At 39.7% G+C, this 19,181-nt stretch overlaps 1 protein-coding gene across 16 annotated transcripts in view; it reads left to right on the top strand.

The window, feature by feature from the left end:
• The window catches only part of STAU2 (staufen double-stranded RNA binding protein 2), a 293,835-nt gene that overhangs the window by 140,532 nt on the left and 134,122 nt on the right, over positions 1-19,181 (top strand). The gene's annotated exons all lie outside the window — the stretch shown is intronic.

The following is a 19,181-nucleotide window of genomic DNA, read 5'->3' as shown; positions in this document are numbered from 1 at the left end:
TTCCAGGCAAGAGTACTGGAGTGGGTTGTCATTTTCTTCTCCATGGGATCTTCCCAACCCAGGGATCGAACCCAGGTCTGCCACATTGCAGGCAGACGCTTTCAGTTCAGTTCAGTCACTCAGTTGTGTCCGACTCTGCGACCCCATGAACCACAGCACGCCAGGCCTCCCTGTCCATCACCAACTCCTGGAGTCCACCCAAAACCATGTCCATTGAGTTGGTTATGCCTACAACCATCTCATCCTCTGTCGCCCCCTTCTCTTCCTGCCCTCAGTCTTTCCCAGCATCAGGGTCTTTTCAAATGAGTCAGCTCTTCACATCAGGTGGACAAACTATTGGAGTTTCAGCTTCAACATCAGTCCTTCCAGTGAACAGCCAGGACTGATCTCCTTCAGGATGGACTGGTTGGATCTCCTTGCAGTCCAAGGGACTCTCAAGAGTCTTCTCCAACACCACAGTTCAAAAGCATCAATTCTTTCGTGCTCAGCTTTCTTTATAGTCCAACTCTCACATCCATACATGACCACTGGAAAAACCATAACCTTGACTAGACGGACCTTTGTTGACAAAGTGATGTCTCTGCTTTTTAATATGCTGTCTAGGTTGGTCATGACATTCCTTCCAAGGAGTGAGCATCTTTTAATTTCATGGCTGCAATCACCATCTGCAGTGATTTACCGTCTAAGCTACCAGGAAAGCCCACTGTATAGTCCATTGGGTCGCAAAGAGTTGGACATGGCTGAGCGACTTTCATGTCACCATATTTTTATATTATAAATAATCCTGTTGCATAAAACCTCATACCCACATCCATTTACATGTTTGCTAGTGTTTTGGATAAATTCTCACAAGTGGAAATAGTAAGTCAAAGAATACGTGCACTTATAATTTTGATAAATGTCTCCAGATTATGCTCAATAGAGATTTCCTTGTTTACATTCCTACTAGCAGTGTATGGGATTTCCTGTTTCCCCACAGCTTCAGTAAGCGCGTGCTCTCAAACTTCTGGATACTTGCCAATCTGATAGCTGAACTATGTTATTCAGTGTAGTTTTATTTTGCATTTCTCCTATTGAGAGTAGGATTGAGTATATCTTTTGTACATTTATGAGCCATTTCTACACTTTTTTTTGTTTCTAAACTAGTTTATGTCAGTGATAAAGTTATATCTGTTGCTCATTTTGAAATTAGTTTGTTGGTCTTTTTTTCCCCCTTACTTGAAAAGAGCATGTGTGTGTGCCTTTATGATATGACTTGCCAATTTTTTTCTTGGTCTCTTTATTTATGGTGGAATTTCCTTTTAAAATTTGGTTTTCTTTTTAATGTATTTGAATGGCCTTTGTTTTATAATCTTTTATAGCATTTGTAATCTTAGCATAGTTAATAATGCCTGCTCCATTCTGAGATTATAAAAAATTCTTTAATTGTCTTTTGGAACTTCTATAGTTTTTTTGTTTTTCTTTTTTTGTCCTTAAATCTTTGAAAGCTCTGGGACTTATGCTAAAAGTATGGATTCAGCTTTCATCCCCATTGCATTGACTTGACTGTTGTATACTAAGATTCTTGTATGTATATGGTTTTATTCTGCACTTTCTGTTGTCTTCTGTTCATTTGACCATGGTGTATGTGCATGTTCTCAGTCATGTCCGACTCTTTGCAACCCCATTAACTATATAGTCAACCAGGCTTCTCTGCCTGTGGGATATTCCAGGCAAGAATACTGGAGTGGGTTGCCATTTCTTTCTCCAGGGGATCTTCCCAACCCAGGGATCAAACTCACATCTCCTGCAATGGCAGGCAGATTCTTTACCACTGAGCCTCCTAGAAAGCCCTCATTTAACTATGCACCAGTTTTAATCATTATTTTGTTTTAATATGAGTAAACTTAAACTTTGTTTAAAACAAATGTGAATGAAGGTATATTTGGTCTATGTTCTTTCTGCACATACTACATGGAGTATAAATAATTGAAAAGGTAAAAATCCCCTTGATACGAGAAATGAGAGGAGTGTGGGTAGTCACAGTATCAATTAAAAGCACTGAAAGAGGCAGCAGGGTACTGTACAGTTGAAGGCAGTTAGGGTCCAGAAAGGCAGTGGTGATGGTCTCCCTAAAACCTCTGTGTATAATGGGTGTAGCATTCATTCATTCATTCAGAAGGTATTTATAGACTACATTGTACTATTTTGGGGCTTCTCTGGTGGCTCAGTGGTAAAGAATCTACCTGCAGTGCAGGAGATGCAGGAGACCTGGGTTTGATCCCCAGGTCAGGAAGTTCGTCCGAGTAGGAAATGGCAACCCACTCCAGTATTTTTGCCTGGAAAATCCCATGGACAGAGGAGCCTGGAGGGCTACAGTCCACAGAGTCGCAAAGAGTTTGACACGACTGAAACGACTGAGCATGCATGCACGTACTGGTTTTGGTATTATTGCTGGTTTCAATGAAGTTTTTAAAAGTTGAAACTGCTTTTTGAGAAGCTAGTCAGTCTGTAAGATAAACAGGGTTAACTATTCCTCTTCTCCCCATAAGAAAAGGAAAGAAAACTTAAAAAGTAGAAAGTGTAATTTGAAAAAAAAAATCTTTTGCTTTATTTTAAAATAAAATCATATAGCACAGTACCTGACATTGTCAGTGTTTACTATTTGGATAAATGAGAAAAAAGCAGTGTTTCACTTTTCACCCCACTGTATTAATGGTCTTAGATATCATCTAGACTTGTAGTTCTCAGCATGGTGTTGCTGGACTCTTATATATAATAGGTGTCATTATTGGTATTTCAACAACCTAATGGAAATAATGCTTTCATTCTTAGTAGATTGCTTTGCTTTGGGTTAGATCAATGTATGTCTGAGTTCATATCTCAAGCTGTTCTGAATCTCACATTGGCAGTCTTTGGTGGAAGAAACAGAAAGATGATTTATTGTTACTAAACGAAATTCAGTCTGTCTGAAAGATAGATCCTTGAATTGTGGTATTCATAGAACAAAAAGATGACAAAAGTCCTAAGGCTGAAAAGATTGGAGAACATCCAGCTCTTATATTTTATAAACAGGAAAGAGGTTACAGGTAATTTTATAACTTGCCTGAGGATACTCAGTTAGTTAGAAGTAGTGAAAACTTGAACTCGTGTCTTCTGACTCTAAGCTCTGCATTTGCCACTTGATAACATATTTATTTCTTAGATATATCACTTGCTGATAATTGAGGGAAAATTGAATAATATTTTCTTAAAGAAATTCCACTAAAATTAAATATGCATTTTCTTGAAAGGATGTTTTATAGGATGTTTCATAATGTGGAAAATGTCCAAACTATTGTTTCAGATACCAGTTTGATATTTGGGTGGATCATGTAAAAACACTAAACGGCTGAGAAAGCACGTGCAGTGTTTGTTTTACCAGTGAAGCCACCATCTGCATTATATGACTTTTCTTAAGACCTAAAAAACTTTAGTAATAGTCCATTTTTAAAAACACTCAACAGGCTTTTGGGGTGATGTTATTCAAGCGTATTGTTTTATTCCAAGCTTTCTGGTTTGTGTTAAGATGATTCATAGACTTTTAGAGCTGAAAGAGATTTTCAAGTTCCCCTAGTGTAATTCATTTTATAGATGAAGGAAACAAGGTAAAGAGGCAATCTGTAACTTGACCTCTGATAGCTGGGCTTCATTCAAGTATGTTTACCACTGAACTGTATCATCTTTTCTTTGTTACATTCTGTGCTAGTATTTTTTTGTTGTTGTTACTTAAAAAAAAGCATTTTAGTTTTTTTTAGAGCAGTTTTAGATTTACAGAAGAATTGAGAAAGAGAAATAGAAATGTCTCATAAACCTTCCATCATCATATGTGCATAAATTTTCTCATTAAAAACATAGCTCAGCAGATGGTACCTTTTTTTAAACAAGTGATGAACCTGCATTGGCATATCATGGTCACTCAAAGTTCATAGTGAGCCTTAGGGTTCACTCTTGGTACTAAATATTTTATAGGTCTGGACAAATGTATAGTAATATATACCTGTCATTACAGTATCATACCTAATATTTTCACTGTCCTCAAAATCTTCTATGTTTTGTCTTTGTATCTCTCCTAACCTCTCATCACCCCTGGCAACCACTGTTCTATCTCCGTAGTTTCATGTTTTCCAGAATATCATGTAGTTGGGATCACAGACCTGTAATCTTTTTATATTGACTTGTTTCACATAGTGATAAGCATTTAGGGGTCCTCTATGTCTTTTCATGACTGATAACTCATGTCTTTTTAGCTCTGAAAAGTGTATCACAGTTTATTCACCTACTGAGAGACATCTTGGTTGCTTCTAAGTTTTGGCAATTATGAATGAAGCTGTTATAAACATCTGTGTGCAGATTTTTATGTGGACATAAGTTTTTAACTTTTTTGATTAAATACCAGGAAACATATGTTAGTAAGAGTATGTTTAGTTTTTTAAGCAACCATCAAATGAATTTTCCAGAGTGGCTGTACCATTTTGCATTCCTGTCAGCAATGAGTTAGAGTCCTTTAACTCCATATTCTGACCAACATTTGGTGGTTATGTCATTGCTTCAGATTTTAGCCATTCAAACAGTTGTATAGTGATATCTGTTTGTTTTTGTTTGCATTTCCCTGATGACATATGATGTGAAACATCTTTTCATATGGTTATTTGCCATCTTTGTATCTTCTTTGGTGAGGTGTCTGTTAAGGTTTTTGGCTCATTTTTAAAATGGATTGATATCTTATTTTCCAGCTTTAAGAGTCCCTCATAAAATATTTTTAGATAATAGACCTTTATTAAATGTATCTCTTGCAAGTATTTTCTCCTAGTCTGTAACTTCTCTTCTAATTCTCTTGATAATGTCTTTTGTGGGGCAGAAGTTTTACATTTTAACAAAGCCCAGCTTATTAGTTATTTTTTTCATGGATCTGTGGTGTTATATCTGAAAAGGCATCACCACACCCAAGGTCATCTAGATATTCTCCTATGTTATCTTTCAGGAGCTTCATAGGTTTGAATTCCACATTTATTTCTATGAGCTTTGTGATGGGTATAAGGTCTGTGTCTAGATTAATTTTTTTTGCATGTGCATGCCCAGTTACCCCAGCATCATTTGTTGGAGAGACTACCTTTGTTCCATTGTGTTGCCTTTGTCCCTTTATCAGAGATCAGTTGGCTGTACTTACGAGGTCTGTTTCTGGGCTCTGTCTTCTGTTCCACTGTATGTTTGTCTGTTCTTTCACCTACACCACTTTATCGTGATTACCAGAGCTTTGGAGTAAGCCTTGAAGTCAGGTAGCATCAATCCTCGAACTTTATTCTTCACTTTCAGTATTGTGTTGACTTTTACAGGGTTTTTTGCCTCTCCATATAAACTTTGGAATCAGTTTGTTGATATCCATAAAACAACTCAGCTGGGATTTTGGTTGCGATTATGTTGAATCTATAGGTTCAGTTAGGAAGAACTGACATCTTGACAATATTGAGTCTTTTTATCCATGAACATGGAATATCTCTTCATTTATTTAGTTTTTCATGATTTTGTTCATCAGAGTTTTCTTCATACAGATCTGTACATATTTTGTTAAATTTATACCTAAATATCTCATTTTGGGGCAGTGCTAATATAAATGGTATTGTGTTTTTAATTTCAAATTACACTTGTTCATTGTTGGAGTGTAGGATATTTACTACAAGTTTTACTATTTTTTTATTGTGATAAAAAATAACATGATGTCTTTCCTCTTAATAATTTTAAGGGTACAATACAGCATTGTTAGCTGTAAGCACAGTGTTGTACAGCAAAGCTCTAGAACTTTCTCATCTTGTCTGACTGAAACTCTGTACTCAATGAACAGCAAGCAATTCCCCATTCCCCCTCTATCATTGTGCTTCATGTTTCTATGAGTTTGACTCCTTATATACCTCTTCTATGTGAAATCAAATAGTTTTGTCCTTCTGTGACTGGCTTATATCACTTAGCATCATCTCCTGAAGGTTCATTCATGTTGTTGCATAGTGATGGGATTTCATTCTTTTTTATGACTAAATAATATTCCATGGTGTGTATAAATCACACTTTCTTTATCCATTCAACCGTTGATGGGCATTTAGATTGTTTCCATTTCCTGAATTTTGTGAATTATGCTGCAGTGAAGACAAGAGTGCAGATATCTCTTTGAGAACTTGTTATCAGGTTCTTTTGGGTAAATACCCAAAAGTGAGTTTGCTCTTTCATGTGATAGTTCTTTTTGTAACTCTCTGAGGTGGCTCCAGCCATAGTGGCTATACCATTTTATACTCCCGCTAACAGTGCACAAGGGCTGCAGTTTCTTCCACATCTTTGTCGGCTCTCATTTCAGTTCTCTTAAAAAAGATGGCCGTCCTACCAGGTGTGAAGCGGTACTACATTATGGTTTTGCTTTTTGCATTTATTTCTCTGATCATCAGTGATTTTGAGTGTATTTTCGTATCTATTGACCATTCATATGTCTCTCTATTTAAGTCCTTTCTTTGTATATTTTTAACCAGATTAGTTTTCTTGCTGTTAAATTATAGAAGTTCCTTATACATCTTGGGTATTAACTGATTATAAAAGAGATGGTTTGCAGATATTTTCTGTCATTCCATAAATTGCCTTTTCACACTGTTCATTGTTTCCTTTTCTGTGTAGAAGCGTTTTAGTTTGCCATTGTTCCACCTGGTCTATTTTTGCTTTTTTTTTTTTTTTTTTGGCTTGTGCTTTTGGTATCACATCTAAGAAATCATTGCCTCAACCAGGGTTGTAAAACTTTTGCCCTGTGTTTTCTTCTAGGAATTTTACAGTTTGGGATCTTAAGTCCTTAACCCATTCTGAGGTGATCTTTGTGTGTGGTGTAAGACTGAGGATCCAGTTCCCTTCATTTGTATGTGGATATCCCATTTCCCCATTTGTTAAAGAAAACTGTTCTTTCTTCATTGTGTAGTCTTGGCACCATTGTTGAAGATCACTTGACCATGAAGCATATTATTTCTAGGCTCTCTAACCTGTTCCGTTGGTCTGTATGTCAGTATTTATGCTAGTATCTTTGTGTTTTGATTACCACAGCTTTCTGATATATTCTGAATCAGTAAGTGTGATTCTTCCAGCTTTTTTCTTCTTTCTCAAGATTGATTTGGCTATTCAAGGTCCTTTATAGTTCTCTATGAATTTTAGGATTTTTTAAAAATTTTCTGTAAAAAATGCCTCTATGATTTAGATAGGGATGGCATTGAATCTAGAAATTGTTATGGTAATATGAACACTTTAATAATATTATTAACACATTTCACAATCCATAAACACAGGAACTCTTTTCCTTTGTGTGTTCCTTAATTTCTTTCAGCAGTATTTTATAATTTTCAGTATGAAAGTTTTACTTTCTTGGTTAAGAGAATTCCTAAATATTTTATTCTTTTTTATGCCTTTGTAAATATAATTGTTTTTGTAATTTCCTTTTCAGATTGTTTATCGTTCATGTATGGAAAAAACAACTGATTTTTGTCTGTAGATTTCATGTATTGCTCCTTTCCTGGAATTCATTTATTAGTTCTAAGCAGGTTTTTTTTGTGTGTGGAATCTTTCATGTTTTCTACATATAAGATCATATAATCTGCAAATAGAGATAATTTTACTTCTTTTCCAATTTGTGGTTTTTTTTTTCTTTTCTTGCCTAACTGCTTTGATTAGTTAGCACTTCCAGTATTTGTTAAATAGAAGTGTCAAAAATGGGAAATGCTTGCCTTGTTCCTGATTTTAGAGGAAAAGCTGGGCTATTTTTATGAAGTTTATTTCTCTTGCAGAATGAAGCCTCTGATGTCACCTCTCAGAGGGAGCATCTTTAGCATGCTCATAGTCACATGGAATGACAGATTTAGTAGGGCTCTCCTTTACTCTTTCTCACTGTAGTCTGATAAACTTTTTGCCTGTTTTGTGACATGACACTCAGCTGTTTGGTTCCACTGATCACGTGCCTGTGTTCTAAGTCACTTCAGTCATGTCTGACTGTGCGACCTTATGGACCGTAGCCCACCAGGCTCCTCTGTCCATGAGATTCTCCAGGCAGGAATAATGTAGCAGGTTGCCACGCTCTTCTCCAGGGGATCTTCCCTACCTAGGGATGGAACCTGCATCGGCAGGCAGGTTCTTTACCACTAGCGCCACCTGGGAAGTCCTGCTGATTGTTGGCATAAAACCATAGATTGCTCTCATTCGGATACAATTAAGTTTGAGTCCCTTTTCAGGATAGTTTTTGAGATCAGTATTTCAGGTTTGTTCAGTCCCTAGAGGCACTTTTCTTAGTTCTTTCCCTGGTTCTTTCTGGGAAATTAGCTGGTTTATGTTGGAGCTCACTGCTAGAGCTCATGGCTGTGAATTACTTACTACCAAAACCTCCTGTAGAACTTCCCTAGGTGGTGCTAGTGGTAAAGAACCCGCCTGCCAATGGAGGAGACATAAGAGACCTGGGTTCAATCCCTGGATTGGGAAGAACCCCTGGAAGAGGAAATGGCAACCCACTCCAGTATCTTTGCCTGGCAAATCCCATGACCAGAGGAGCCTAGTGGACTCCAGTCCATGGGCCGGCAAAGAGTTATGCATGACTGAGTGCACCTAGGCTTGAACTCTCCTACATCCTATTTAAAATAAAGTCAGTTCCTTTGGGAACACTTCAGAGCTCTGTTCTTATGGACTGCCTCACCCTGTGCAGAATTTCTGAGCTACTGTTCTGGAGTAGGAATGGGGACAGTGGCCCACTTCTTTGAGATTGACACTGCTGCTCTGTGAGTAGAGTATTGGTCAGGGGAGGTAGTCTCTGGTATTCTTGGTTTGCCTTTTCTGATGTGAACTTCCATCCCATGAGCAAGCTGAGGAGAGAGCAGTCAGTTCTCAAGTGCTCTCAGCTTTCACTGTGTGAGTGGTGGCTGGGTGTAAAAAGGGATTGCCTGACTTTTTTGGCTATATACATGAGAAATTTAACTTCTGCAGCTCGGAGCTGAGGGAAATGAGAAATTCTGGTGGCCTGCCCTTCTAGTGAGTTACCATATTACTTACAGGTGATTGAGGAGAAAAAGAGCCCCATCTTTGTAGCTGCAGGTGGTGAAAGGAATGAGTCATGGCTCAAGTACCAGAGACTTTTATCCTTTCTGAGATTTATTAGATTTTCCTGAATAAAGGTGCAATGACTCATGATACAAACCCTGGAGCTAGGCTAGGTATCACAGGATAAGGGCATAGTCTTCTACAAACTGCTTCACTTCAAAAGACACCAACCAAGGCTTCCCTGGTGGTCCAGTGGTTTAGAATTCTCCTGTCAGCACAAGGGACACAGGTTCAATCCCTGGTCAAGGAAGATCCCACATGCTGTGGAGCAACTAAGTCTGTATGCCACAAATACTGAGCCCACACTCTAGAGCCTGTATGCTGCAACTATTGAAACCCACGCACCTAGAGCCCATGTTCCACAACAAGAGAAGCCACTGCAATGAGAAGCTTGTGCACTGCAGCAAGGAAGCAGCCCCAGCTCTCTGCAACTAGAGAAAGCTCACTCATAGCAACGAAGACCCAGGGAGCCCAAAAATGAATTAAAAAAAAAAGACACTAGCCACTATTGGGAGGATTTCCAGGGCCACCCTCACTTCTGACCAACTGACTATAAAGTCAAGGCTTCCCACTACCCTTGCAGTTCAGTCCCAGTCATGTCCAACTCTTTGCGACCCCTTGGACAGCAGCACGCCAGGCTTCCCGGTCTATCACCGACTCCCAGAGCTTGCTCAAACTCATGTCCATTGAATTGGTGATGCCATCCAACCACCTCATCCTTTGTCGCCCTCTTCTCCTGCCCTCAGTCTTTCCCAGCATCAGAGTCTTTTCAAGTGAGTTGGCTCTTCTCATCTGGTGGCCGAGGTATTGGAGCTTCAGCTTTAGCATCAGTCCTTCCAAAGACTATTCAGGGTTGATTTCCTTTAGGCTTTCCTTCCTGTCCAAGGGACTCTCAAGAGCCTTTTTCAGCACCATAGTTTGAAAAGCACTACCCTTCAGATAAGATAATTATCTGATTATAAATAATTATAATTATCTGATTATAAGATAATTCATTCACTAGAATGAATCACAGAACTCAGGAAAGTCATATACTTATGATTACAATATTGTTACAGCAAAAGTGATTCAAATCAGAACCAGCTAAAAGAAGAGACACATAGGGTAAGATCTGAAGAGTCCCAGACACAAATCTTGCAGTGTACTTTTTCTGATGTCCTTTCCCGTGAAGTCAGGAACGTGTTGCTCCCTACTCAGTGATGTGTAATATGCACAGGGTATGGCCAGGTGGGGGTTCACTCAGTTTCCAGAATTGTGCAGTTTTTGTGGGCCTTTAATATCACAGGTGTAACTGATTGAATCATTGGTCATGAAGTTGATAACAATCTCCAACCTTCCTCTTTCCTCAGAGGGTCGGTTGATGCCACGTGACTCAAAGCTCCAACCCTCTAATCACATGGTTGGTCTTTCTGACATAGCCATCCCCCATTCTGAGTCATCTTGTTGGCATAAATTCTGACATGTCCGAGGGGTGCACCATGAATAAAGAAGACACTTCTGTCAGTCACAGAATTCTAAGGACTTAGAAGCTGACTCCCAGAAACTGGGGACAAAGTCCAGCCAAGTTTTTTATTACAAGGGAGAATGTTTTATTTGTTATATGCCCTTAGAATAATTTCCAGAGACTTAAAAGTATTTTAAAATTAATATTCATAACATGGTTGTTTGTTGGGGTGGGTCCATAGATCTCCATATGTCATTATTTAGAAATAGAATGTCCTGCTTTCTTTTGATTAATATTTATAAGATATGCATCTTGTTTCCTCATCCTTTACTCTTAGCTTGCCTATATCAGTATATTTGAAGTGAATTTCTTTTAGGCAGCGTGTCGTTGGGTCATGTTTTTAATCTGCTTTGCTAGTTTCCTGTTAATTGATATATTTAGATAATTTACATTTAATGTAATTATATGTTTAGGACTTAAATCTGTCATCTTATTTACTTTTTCTATTCTTCTGCTTTCTTTTTATCACTCCTTGTGGGTTACTTGAAACTAGTTCAGTTTCCCCATTCTGCCTCCATTGGTGCCCAAGGTGGTAGATTCCTTGTTATTGCTTGGTGGAGTAGGAATTCTGGTCCTCACATGATCTTCACTGATATCACAGAGAGCATAAGCTCTTTACCTCTAGGTGATGATTAATGTCCTGACTCTCCACTCTTTCTCTTATGACACTACTCATTATTGCTGGCTGGGAGTAGAAGTCCAGTCTCCCTATGGTCTGCATTGATATCAAGAAGTGGTATCAAAGACCCAGCTTTCTGCTGGCTGTGTCCAGCACTGCCACAGGGTCCCAGGGAGCCTCATCACAGCTTATGTGAGTGTGTGTGTGTTAGTCGCTCAGTTGTATCCGACTGTTTTTGACCCCAGACTCCTCTGTCCATGGGATTCTCCAGGCAAGAATACTGGAATGGGTTGCCATTTTCTTCTCCAGGGGATCTTCTCAACCCAGAGGTTGAACCCAGGTCTCCTGCATTACAGGCAGATTCTTTACCATCTGAGCCACCAGGAAAGCCCCCCAATTGACCATGGATTATCTGTCCATGGAATTCTCCAGCCAAGAATACTGGAATGGGTGGCCATTCCCTTCTCTGGGGGATCTTCCTGACCCAGGAATCGAACCTGGATCACCTGCATTACTGCCTGATTCTTTACAGTGAACCACCAAGGAAGCCTTGGTGAAGTTCAGAGCTGAGGCTCCCCACTTGTCCTTTGGTGGCATGGGTGCTTCCCTGGTAAAGAACAGAACCCCAACCACGAGGCCCACACTCCATCATGTTCTTCCTTATTATCATGGAACCAGAGGTCAAGCAGCCAGAGCCCAGGGAGCCAGGGTGGCATGTTAGGCAACGCAGTGGCCAAAGCTGGGGCTGTCAAGGTTCTCTCCACCTTGAGGTCTCTGCACAGCCTTATTCTAGGACCTCTATCCTGGAGATGCCCAGAGCAGCCTAACAGTGCTTTCATGTTGTTGGGTTTTAAAACTTTTTAAAGCTGTAAAAATGGTACAGTGTGTATCCATCACCCAGCTTCTCCCCATGGCGACATCTTAAACAAAATCATAGCACTTTATCAAAATGAAGAAATAGACACAGGTACAATACAGTGGCCTAGGCTACAGACCTTACTTGGATTTTTGTGAGTTTTCATATAAATGATTTTTAAAATCACTATCAAACTGATAAATCTTGCTATACCTGCTCATCCTTTTCTCACATTTCCTGTTTTGAACCAGCAGTTTATTTTTCCAAGTTTTAAGAATTTTTTAATGATAATTTTTTTGATACCTTAAAAATAAGGTTTATTCAACATTAGAATGATGACGAGATTTTGCCACCATCAGGACACACCAGGGAAATTCACTGAGCAGCAAATGCCAGGAGAGGTGGACTTTACAGCAAATGCTAGGAGAGGTGGATTTCACTTTCACCATTGAGAAGACCAGTCACAGAATGTATTTATACCTGCCTGGCTGTCACTTGAAACTTTGGACAAGAAAAGGTTAAAATGAAGCTCCTCATTAAGAATCTATTTTTTCCAGTAACAACCAAGTAACTTTTCTGATACCCAGTTCTAAATTGGCAAACCTCAAAACTGGGTTGTGTTTTAAGATAATTGATGCCTATTAGGAAGCAGGACTCTGTCTTCTGAGATAGTATCAGTACTAAACAAAATGTTCTGTTTGATCCGAGGAGGAGTATAATTCTAAGCCCTCAGCTTTCAAGCCATATACAAACAATTGACTTTCTTCTTAACATTTGGTGAGTCATCCTTGATAGTATCTACAGTGAAACAGTCATACATCTACCCACATGTCGTAAATCTCAATCAGAAGAACCCGTCATCACTGTTTCTGCTTTCTTTCATTTACAAGTGTTTTTACCTTTATGTGAATTAAAATTTTTTGTTACAAAAAATCTTACTGAGATAGAAGTAGATGTATATTGTTGGGTACTTGAGTATTTATAAATAAAACATTTAGTCCAACAGTATTGTGGCAAGATTCAAGCTGATTTATGGAAACATACAGTAAGATCTTTCTTTTGAAGCTTTGGTATAAAAAGTGACAAGTTCATTTTGTTAAGCAATAGCTAGGCACTCATTCCATGGCTTAGTAGTAAAGAACCTGCCTGCCAGTGCAGGAGACGCTGTTTCAGTCCCTGGGTCAGGAAGATTCCCTGGAGAAGGAAATGGCAACCCACTCCATTATTCTTACTTGGGAAATCCCACGGACAGAGGAACCTGGTGGGCTACATTCCATGGGCTCACAAAGAGTCGGACATGACTTAGTGATGAAGCACACAAAATGCATTCATTCCGTGGATGTGCAGAGAAACTCATTTTTTTTTTAATTTTTTTATTAGTTGGAGGCTAATTACTTTACATCATTACAGTAGTTTTTGTTATACATTGAAATGAATTAGCCATGGATTTACATGTATTCCCCATCCCAGTCCCCCCTCCCACCTCCCTCTCCACCCGATCCCTCTGGGTCTTCCCAGTGCACCAGGCCCGGGCACTTGTCTCATGTACCCAACCTGGGCTGGTTATCTGGAGAAACTCATTTTTATAGAATGACATTAACCACTTGTACCAGTGAAGTGACGTTATCTTTCTTACTCCTTTGGTTTGCCCTGTTGTTCTGATACCCCTAGTACCAGTTCCTACTCATTTATGTTCTTCAGCCTCTCAAAGAGTTATGATGTTAGTGAACATCAAAAGGCAAGGTCCTGCCAAGTTTGCTGATCTATACATAGGATAAGACCTTTTAAGAGATCTCAACTCAGAATGTTCTCTTCAGCTCTTCCAGTAAGAACTGGAGCACTGGGAAAACACTGTGGGAGGCTTTGCATGCTAGAGGATGTGTACACCCATTTGAGAGAAACATAAACCTCGTGGGGAAAACAAGTAGAAAGGGCACCATGGCCTGGCATTCCTCATTTGTAGGATGTCACTGTGCCTGGCATGTTGGAGCTTTTAAAATTCTGTATGACGTTCTGTAATTTAGGGAAGATTTTGGTGAGGCTATCTCTGGAACACCTAAGAACAGCCACGGTGGCATGGATCAACTGTGGAGCCTGTCTGGGTAGACTTCAGGTGTGGAATTCACTTCCTGGATTAAACCTGGGTGTTCAGAACTGGCTGGACGTTGCACTTTTCTCGCCCTGCTTGTTCGTTTAGGAAGTCATTTAATGTAATGTGTCCAGGCTCTAGTGATAGACCACCTGGAGTTAAAATCCAGCATTGCTAAATGTTATCTATATCCTTAGCTGTGTTTCCTGACTTTTCTGTGCTTCAGTTCTTTCATCTATAATCTAGAGAAATAAAAATCCATTTCATATGGTGGTTGTGGGGATTACATGAGATAATGCATGTAAAGTGCTAGAATAGGGCCACTGTTGTCTCTGCAGTGCAGCCATGTACAGTGGTTACAGATTGACAATACTAAGATGGGAATATTAAAGGCCACATCAGGGACAAGAGGTAGATGATGGAAAAACAGTTCAGAACATCTTCAAATAGAGGGTGAAAAGAACAGACATTACAAGGCCGAGCAGGGGAATACCTTCCAAGTCCATGAGCAAAGGCTGAGGTCAGAACCAACAAGAAAGAAGGCATGGGCCTAAGTGGGTCACATGAGAGAAAGTTTATCTGTGCAGTAATCAAGAAAATGTTAATTAATAGAACAACAAAATGTCGTAGAGTGATAGTAATTATTTAGAATAACTAAAGCCTGTTTTGACAGATGTATAAGAAAGCAGGTTTAGTCACACATTGCTAATAGCAGTATAAATTGAGATGGATGGTTTTTCAGGAGACAGTGGAAAGTCCTTAAATATGTATACTTTAAATTACTCTTTTTTTATTGTTTTTATTTTTAGCTCGGCTGAGTCTTCACTGCTGCACACTTTCTCTAGGTGCAGCGAGCGGGGGCTCCTCTCGTTGCGGTGCCCAGGCTTCTCATTGCAGTGGCTTCTTTTGTTGCAGAGCATGGGCTCTAGGTGCACAGGCTTTTAGTAGTTGTGGTGCACGGGCTTAGTTGCCCCATAGCATGTGGGATCTTCCTAGACCAGGGATCAAACCTGTGTCCCCTTCATTGGCAGGCGAATTCTTAACCACTGAACCACCAGGGAAGTCCTTAAATTACTCTTTGATTCTTGTTTTAGGTCTTTATCCCACTGAAAAGTGACTTAAATTTATAACAGAAAGAACCTAAATGAATTGTGACTGATCCAAACAGTTACTAATATTCACGTTGAAAATCATTCAGTAGTTGACCACATACATCTACATGTATCTTGACTCTCTCTCTGTGACTTGTTATATTAGTTGATCTCCATAGAAAGGAATCTTCTTTATTCTTGAAGTCAATTTGGGCTTTACAGTGGAATAAGGGAGCCTGTACCCCACATGAGTTCTTCTGCTGTGATGTAATCCCTCTCCAGAGTGCTGGGAGAGCATTTTTGTTGCTTGAGAATATTGCTATTGGCAAGCCCATTACTGCTATATAATAACATTGCTGAAATAATGCTGTTAGCTTCTTGATTTCTTAAATTGAGTGTAGAATTTAGAGTCATACATTAAGTTATTGTTTAAATAAGAATTGTATCTGGTGTTGGTACACCTAGTGAAAAAGTAATGTGTCATCTCACTTATCAAATTGGCGAATGTTTTTACTTTGTTGAGATAAAATTGAACATAAAACTGCATGTACGTGTCTAGTTTGATCAGAGTTGACGTACGGCTGTTTTTACTGCATTTCTGACACTAACTGTGTAGGGATTCTTTTCCCCCATACCAACCAGTTCTCCAGCTTTCTGGACACTAACAGAGTGTCCTGCAGTTTGGCTCCTTTGCTCCCTGGAATCAGTGCAGACCCCGCAGATTAAAGGCTCAGGTTCACAAGATGCCCTGCTTTGCCGATCACAAGCCGCATATTCCCATATGTACTCCTGACCGAAATGGTGTAAATTTAGGGGGTTCCCACCACCCCCTTCTCCAGTTTGAAGACTTGCTGGAACAGCTCACATAACTCAGGAAGATACTCTCATGGGTTTATTACAAAAGATTTAAAATGAAAGCCAGGGGAAGAGGTAGGTACACAGGGTGGGGTTCAAAAGGAGCTGGAGCACAGAAGCGTCTGTCCCAGTAGAGTTGGGAGACACGACCCAAACTCAAGACGCTTTTCAAACCTCCTCATTTAGGAGGTTTTTGGCAGTTCCATTACATAGGCATGATTGATTAAACCATTGGTCACAGATGAAAGTGAAAGTGAAGTTGCTCAGTCATGTCCAACTCTTTGCGACCCCATAGACTGTAGCCTGCTAGGCTCCTCTGTCCATGGAATTCTCCAGGCAAGAATACTGGAGTGGGTTGCCATGCCCTCCTCCAGGGATCGAACCTGAGTCTCCTGCATTGCAGACAAATCCTTACCACCTGAGCCACCAGGGAAGCCCTCAAATATGCAGCCTCGCTCCCCTCCCCAGATATCAGGGGGTGAAGCTAAAAGTACCTTTTTCCCCTATTTTGATATTAGATATTATTATTTTAAAAAATCTTTGCCACTTATCTACACTAACAGAGAACAGTGGCAAAGATTTTTTAATAATAATATCTACTACTGAAATAAGAAGGAGAAACTTTCACATATTTGTATGGAGGTGTGAAATTGGCACAACTACTACCATTTGTACCAATTTAGAGCAGTTTGTTAGTGTAAAAAAAATAAAATGCATGTTCTTTGAACTAGTGGTTCTGCTTCTGAGTTAAGGAAATCAATTTTCATGTGAATAAGGCTGTAATTAGAAAAAATGTGTTTCCTTGTGTTTTTTAAAAAAAGAAATAAATTAGATGCCCAGCAATACAAAATTGTTTAAAGAAACAACTGATATAATGAAATTTTAAGCTTAAAATTGTTAATGAAAGTCCATAGTTTTATAAATAACAAAAGGATCATGTTGTATTTCTGTCTTTTAATTTGTTTTTTTCAATTAACAAAAAGTATATAGGAAAAAAGACTAAAAGTATATTTTTAAAGCAAAATGTTAAAAGTAATTTACCCTGGCTAATGAGATTTATCTGTAACTTTCCCCCAATGCCTATGTTTTCTTTTTAAATTTTTTTGTTAAAAATTTTCCTGAATGTAAAGCTAACAAACGCAAAGGTATAAATTAAATCCATAAAGCATGTGTGTATTAGTTACTCGGTCGTGTCCAGCTTTTTGTGACCCCATGGACTGTAGCCTGCCAGGCTCCTTTGTCCATGGGATTCTCCAGGCAAGAATGCTGACTGGATTGCCATTCCTTTCTCCAGAGGATCTTCCCAACCCAGGGATCAAACCCAGCTCTCCTGCATTGCACGCAGATTTTTTACCATTTGAGCTACAGGGAAGTCCTTTAAATCTGTAAAATAGGATGATATTTTATGCTATATAATTTATTTGTGTATTTATTCATTTGGCCATGCCATGCAGTATGTAGAACCTTAGTTTCCCAACCGGTTTCAAACCTGTGCCTCCTGCAGTGGAAGTGTAGAGTCCTAACCACAGGAATGCCAGGGAAGTTCCATATATAAATTATTTATTAAAGCAACCCCTTTATGTTTTGGGCTTCTCTTGTGGCTCAGCTGGTAAAGAATCTGCCTGCAATGCTGGAGACCTGTGTTCCATCCCTGAGTTGGGAAGATCCCTCAGAGAAGGGAATGGCTACCCACTCCAGCATTCTGACCTGGAGAATTCCATGGACTGAATGGGGTCACAAAGAGTCGGACACGACTGGGCAACTTTCACTCGCTGACTTTATGTTATAACACCATCAGGATGAAGTTCCCTGGAGCTTGGCCCCTTCCAGCCTCCACTTTACCGTGTTGCAGTCCCCATCTCCCCCTTCTTGCCCCAGTGCAGAGGTTCCCGGGTCTGCTAATATCCCTGCGTCTGCCTCTCTCTCCCTGCCTTCAGTCTCTTGGGATGTGCTGTCAGCACCACCTCTAGGAAGCCTTTCCTGAGCTCCCAGTGCTTCTCCCTTCTCATTCCCGCTGCTCCCCAACCCGTCTCTGCAGAGGTACCTGCCACACCATGATATTTATCCCTTTCATTTTCCTCTCCTAAGAGACTGAGGGTGACTTGAGGTCAGGACACTGTTGGTTAGCACAGAGCCTAGAACCTAACAGTAGGAGGCTAACTGTTGTCTGTATGTGTGTGGGTGGGTGTGTGTGAGAGAGAGAAAGAGACTGAACAATAGAAATAAAGATGTGATGAGATCAGAGAAGCCAGAATATGGGGAGAGGTGTGACTATATTTGCATGAGTGGAGCATGGGGTCTCCATAAAGATTTTAGTAGGATGGGGAGGTGAGGAGGAGCCAGAGCACTGAGGGCCTCGTTTGTCATCCTCAGGGATTCTGATCTGATGTTTAAGTGATGGAGAGCCAGTAAAGACTTTAAAGTAAGAGAATGTCTAGCCTTAGCATTTCCTAGGGTGTTAAGATGTTATTAATGTTACATGGGAAGCCTCGATATAACATGTATTTGGGAAATCCTGGCTTAAACCAAGTTAAATGGATTTCTCTTCTTCTGGACTTCTCAGAGTTTTTATTGTGCTAATGTGTATTTTTAATCCTCCTGAAGGGACAGTTGTGGGTAATATAATTTGCAAGATTTCCCCCGTGTATTTATCATGGAACCCGTATATTTGGGGATTATGGTATACACCCATTTTGGGAAATGGACTCTGGGGAGAGCAGTAGTGTGGAGCTTTTAGTGATGGTTACAATAGCCCTGTCAGAAACACTGAGGGCCTGAATCAGGAGGGTCGTGGGGGGAAAGGGAGAAGCAGGACCAAGGGTCTAAGTTTTCTTTCTCAGACCATGTTCTCCAAAACTGGTGATTGATCAGTAATTTTAGAAGATCATGTCATGATTTGAGAGTTGTTAATATCTGATCCAAAGATGTTAGAACAAGTGTGTGAAAAGTGGTTTGAAATATCTCTCAGACAAATGGAAGTCAAGGGAAATCTGTTTACAACTCTGCCAACTGATGACACAGCCCCAGGCTCACTCCACTTGATGTTA

Source organism: Odocoileus virginianus, chromosome 15 (assembly GCF_023699985.2).
Source record: "Odocoileus virginianus isolate 20LAN1187 ecotype Illinois chromosome 15, Ovbor_1.2, whole genome shotgun sequence".
NCBI lineage: Eukaryota > Metazoa > Chordata > Mammalia > Artiodactyla > Cervidae > Odocoileus > Odocoileus virginianus.
The sequence above is the reverse complement of the archived record's forward strand: the minus strand, read 5'-3'. Positions and strand labels throughout refer to the sequence as shown.